The 5108-nt window shown below is 35.9% G+C and overlaps 1 long non-coding RNA gene across 2 annotated transcripts; it reads right to left on the bottom strand.

Moving 5' to 3' along the window:
• Nucleotides 1-265: 265 nt before the first annotated feature.
• LOC124457583 lies at nt 266-3284 on the bottom strand. 2 transcript variants are annotated; one of them, XR_006952672.1, is made up of 3 exons: nt 2892-3284; nt 867-1783; nt 266-796 (listed from the first exon to the last, which is right to left on the bottom strand). It is a non-coding gene; the product is annotated as an uncharacterized LOC124457583 (long non-coding RNA). The 2 variants fall into 2 exon arrangements; XR_006952671.1 differs by having other exon boundaries at nt 867-1017; nt 2892-3268.
• Nucleotides 3285-5108: the final 1824 nt, after the last annotated feature.

Below are 5108 nucleotides of genomic sequence, written 5' to 3'. Positions count from 1 at the left end.
GGCAAGCGTAAATGTAAGACAAATGCATACTAACGCTTTCCAAAAGCGCAATTGAATCATATTTTACAAAGAGTTAAATAACAAAAACTTATGCTTTATGATGTGTGTTGCCATACTAATCGAAGCAAAGAAGGATATTAACTGTGCGTGGTCCCTAGTGGCAAACACAGTACCGAAACAAGTCACAAGAAGCTTTATGCAAGAGATTTCATTGGCACTCACAGGTTGTATTCTAGCAGCGTAAGTTGAATTATGCGCCGTGAAATTTCGATTTTGTAATGTATTTTACAATATGTTTCTGCATAGCTTTATCTACAGTACATATAGGCTACTTGGCTTGTCGGGTATGCCATTTCAATTTTGGTAAACTATTGTAACACGTTAAAAAGGAAATTGATTTTGTTAAAATGTGCAATGTGCAAAGAGCTGGTGAACTATGATGCTATTGATAACTTTAAAATTGATTTACTATTGTATTGTAAGTGCGCGTATTGCAATAAAAATTTTTAACTGCCTAAGCCAAGAACATATTGATATGAAGAATAATTCTTGAAAACATATCAGCAACAACTAGCTTTTATATTAAATTAGTTTTTGGTATGACTTGGTAATTTAAAGATCTACATTAACCGGTATTGGTCTCTTTAATCTAAGTCCATCTTTAGATTGACTTAGCGATAAGATAAAGCATGGTGGAAATAATGTGATGTATCCTGTACACAAACTGCATGAAGATCAGTAGTAGATTGAAAAGAAGCTTGTGCTGTCTCTTAAGGCAATGAAAACGGAGATTGTGCTGTAAAAAAATAATATAATTTAGCAATAAGATAAAGCATGGTGGCAATATAATATTTAATGTAACTAACCTGATGTATCCTGTACACCAATTGTATGAAGATCAGTGGTTGATTGTAAAGAAGCTTGTGCTGTCTCTGGAGGCAGTGATGATAGAGATTGTGCTGTATCTCGAGGCAAAGCTAATGGCTCAGGATTGGCATCAGTAGAGCTTCTGGAAATCTGCACATCACCAAACAAATCATTATTTAAAAATATAACAGGGACTTCACAAACTATTCCTGTGATGTGTATTATATTAAATTACACATTTTTCCACATTGACTGCATATTTAATTTATATATGATGAGTATAATATTGTCAATTAATTCGTTTTTCCAATCAAGATGTTGAAATATGGTGCATTAACATACACATGTGCAAGTAAAACAGTTGATGCAGCTATTAAACCACGGAAGAGGACAACAGAAACTCATATATGATGCTCAATTATGACCTGTTTGTTTGGTCACACCTAAACTGGTTTACTCTGAAAGAGCCGTTGCAAAATTGCTCCATCAATGCCAATCTGACGATGAGCCAAAAATGGCACAATAAGAGATGTGTGCATTGACATTAATATTTCGATATCCACACCAGCTGGAGTTTTGTCAACAAAAGCTTCCATTATGGCAATTTCCTCTTGTGCAGCGTTCATTGCCTTGGTGAATCTGCAGCCTGACATCATGTGACTCCGTTCCATCAGAGCAAGGCATGCTCTATGACGAGAAACGACAGAAGCATTCGGTCCTCCCAGCAAAATAAGGTCGCATAAGAATGGTCTATTATCTATAGCACCATGCCTTTTTTTAGATTCCCTAATCCTTCTTCGATTAGAAGCAGACGGGCGCTGTGAAGTAAAATTTCGCGTCGTGACAAAACTCCTCCTCGGCACATTTTGTTCGGTAGTGTTCGTAGTTGGTACAACTGATGTAGACCGCCGTCTACCTGTATTAGAATTGAAAATGTGACTTACTTTAGCTTTGTTTCTGCGCTTGTTTGAGGCGCGATTCTTGAAGAATGTTCGTTTAAATTTGGCAGAATTTGATCAACAATGTTTGTATTACTATTTTCCGCCATTTTAATTTTCGTCCATACGTAGTTTTAAAATATTTGTCTCGTCTCCAATCCCTGTGGGTTTGGTAGCTCAACAGGTAGAGCGGCGGACTTGTATCCCAAAGATGCGAGTTCAGATCTCGTCCAAGTCACATGTTTTCATGTGACGGTAAAATAAACCGTGTTAATATTTATATTATGTGTAATCTCGCTGTGGTTGACAGGGAAACAGTACCCAGTTCATCGAGAAATATAAGTTTATTGTAGAAGTTAATAAAACTATAAAGGTTGTATATGCTGTATTCTTATTGGTATTACTCATTTTTCACCAGCTATACTTGATTCTTGGAAAAAAAAGTCATAAAAAATGTAAAACTCATGCTGGAAATATTCTGGTTCGTATATATTTTTATTAAGTGATAGCTTTAAAATAGAACTCCGTCCTTTAAATGACGTCACGCGCTCACAGCAAATTCGCATTAAAGTGCCATGTTTGAACACAAATTTCAATGCGTTCCCCTAAATCAAATTCAGTGTGCAATAACTCAAAATGATCAGTAAATACAAAGAAAATGTTTATGTCAAAAAACGAAGTATGAAAATTTAACTTCAGTAGCACTTTAAATGCATTCGGCTCATGTAAAATGCGACGTTTGAAACGGGAATAAGCAACGTGTCACTTGTGTGTCGTAAGTAAACAGGGTAATGTTATACACGCACGTCGCATAAAATGTTTGATAAGTATCATTGACGACAAATTATTATGAAAAAAACGTTTTGTTGGTATACTGAATAGAAATTAAGACGAAAATAGACATATATTGTTGTATGCACTTACATACGAGAAAATACTGCTGTATTTTAATGAACATTCCGTTGCGTTGTGAAAGTAATTGTCGTAAATATTTCAATCGTTATTTAATAATATGCTCTGCGAGAGTAACAAAGAAAGTTTTTTGTTAAATATAGCAATTTGACGATACAATTTCGAATGACTTACCATTTTGTGTCAATCTGTTTGTCAATTATGCAATTATTCAAGCGATTATTTGGGTATTTGGTTCTCCGAGTAGTGCAAAATTAGGAAAGGCGAATGACACCTTTGTCAATATGCATTCGCCCGTGTCGAAAATGTATAGTATAGCACGCTAATAATGAGCAAATAAACATTCATGGTTATGATAAAACATAGATAAAAAACTTATGGTCAATTTGCATCGCGCGAAATCTTCAAAAAAATACTATGACTTATGTCGCACACGAGAGCTATAGCTTAGCAAAATTTCATTTATGACAATTGGCCAGAGGAAGATGCTTTCGTTGTGCCTTGCAATTATGCACAGCTTTCATCATTCATTCATGGCCAGAAAGACAAATTCGAAAGTGCTCGGCAATTTTAGTTACAAATGAAGAATGTTACATGTTTGTAGATGTAGATCGTCCAGGTTGGTATAGTCCTGAGAAGGACTGCTTTTGTTGTTTTTTGACAGACGTTTCGACAACCTTAGCGGTAGTCATCTTCAGAGGCAAATGAGGAGTAAACGTGAGGTTAACCGTATTTGTTATCTGGTTCTTACGTCATTGTATTGTGTGTACAGGAAATGTGTGGGTGTCAATTATGTATTGTTTGCTAGTGGATTTGACAATCCGAATAGCCTCTTGTGTGTTCAACGGCGACTTAATTCTAAGTCCTGCTTGTACGAGACCAAAATCCTTGCAGTAGTGGTTGAACTAGAGTTGTTGGCGTACGAGTCTGACGTTGCTTGCAAAACGTATGTATTCGTTAGCAAGTAGTTAGCTCTGTCGTCCAAATGACGTAATAAAGTAAATTGGTTGAGCCCGAGAGTATCGTTACATGTTTGTAGATATAGATCGTCCAGGTTAGTATAGTCCTGAGTAGGACTGTTTTTGTTGTTGTCGACTGACGTTTTGAAAACCTTAGCGGTAGTCATCTTCAGAGTCAAAATATATTTATACTATTTCTACAAAGTATGTGCTAAACTGCAACATATATAAAATCGTACCAAACCAATTGCTATACTGCTTTATCCCGCAGTCCTTTACATGATCAATACCCAAGCATGTGATTGGTAAAAGCAGTTAAGAAGGTGAAAGGAAAACAAATAGAATATTTTTTACCAAATTCATAACATCAGATACACTCATTAGCAGATATAACTTTTTGACGTTTCCTTCTTCCCGTTGTAACTTAAAGCCAGTTTCAAATATTTCGTGAAGTTTGGTGGCAGCCAAAACGGCGTACGCAAAAATTTAATTTCTACTTTACACTTAATTGTGATTTCTTTCGTATGCGCAAATACTTGCAAAAGAGCATGTATTTATTGTCGATTTCAGTTAACTTTTCAATTGGCGGTTGCCAAGTTACTTTCTAATGTTGACATTACATTTCCAAATATGGAATAATTGTTATGAGCTTGTCAACTTAAGTTCACAAGTTGTGTACTTGAGTACTGAAGTTGTGAACTAAAGTTGCGAAGTACTAGCAAGCGTGAAAGGTCTTTGTACCCTGTAGACATTTGACAATGATCCGTTCAGTAAGCAAGGAAAAGCTTTGCCAATAGAAGTAAGAAATGAAACAATTGAAATGTGGTTTAATAACGAGCGTTTGACAAACATTTCGAAACAATTAAACCTACCGTATAAGACTAAATCAAATATAATACATCTATGGGTAAACACAGGTTCTATTGCACCTCGCCAGAGCGAACGTGATGTTCGAACCGCGTGTACAGATGACATTATTCTATACACAGAATATCTTAAAATCAATAAACCATCCATTTACGCAAAAGAGATTCAGCAACGCCTAGAAAATAACAAAGTTTGCCTTCCAGCAAACATACTAAGCAGGTCATCCATTAATAGAATTTTGAATAAAGATCTTGGTTACACTTATAAGATAATAAGTCAAATTACTCGAGAGAAAGAACGGCCGGGCGTTATGGAGAAGTTAGAAGCTTACGTAGCAAAAATTTCATTGATTGATTGCAGCCGAATGCACTTGTTTGATGAGTCGTCTGTAGTTGTTACGAGTGGCAACAGTCGTCGAGGCACAGTATGCAGGGTACTCCTGCATTTGAAATCCAACGATGCGCTTCTAGTGCCACATTTACTGTAAATTTATTACATAATGTGGCACAATTAGATTGCCGTCAAACGGATTAGAATTGCTAAAGCTTTTCCTTGCTTACTGAAC

The sequence above is a fragment of the Xenia sp. Carnegie-2017 genome, unplaced genomic scaffold (assembly GCF_021976095.1).
Source record: "Xenia sp. Carnegie-2017 unplaced genomic scaffold, XeniaSp_v1 HiC_scaffold_6, whole genome shotgun sequence".
Classification (NCBI taxonomy): domain Eukaryota; kingdom Metazoa; phylum Cnidaria; class Anthozoa; order Malacalcyonacea; family Xeniidae; genus Xenia; species Xenia sp. Carnegie-2017.
This window is presented reverse-complemented; position numbering and strand designations above follow the sequence as displayed.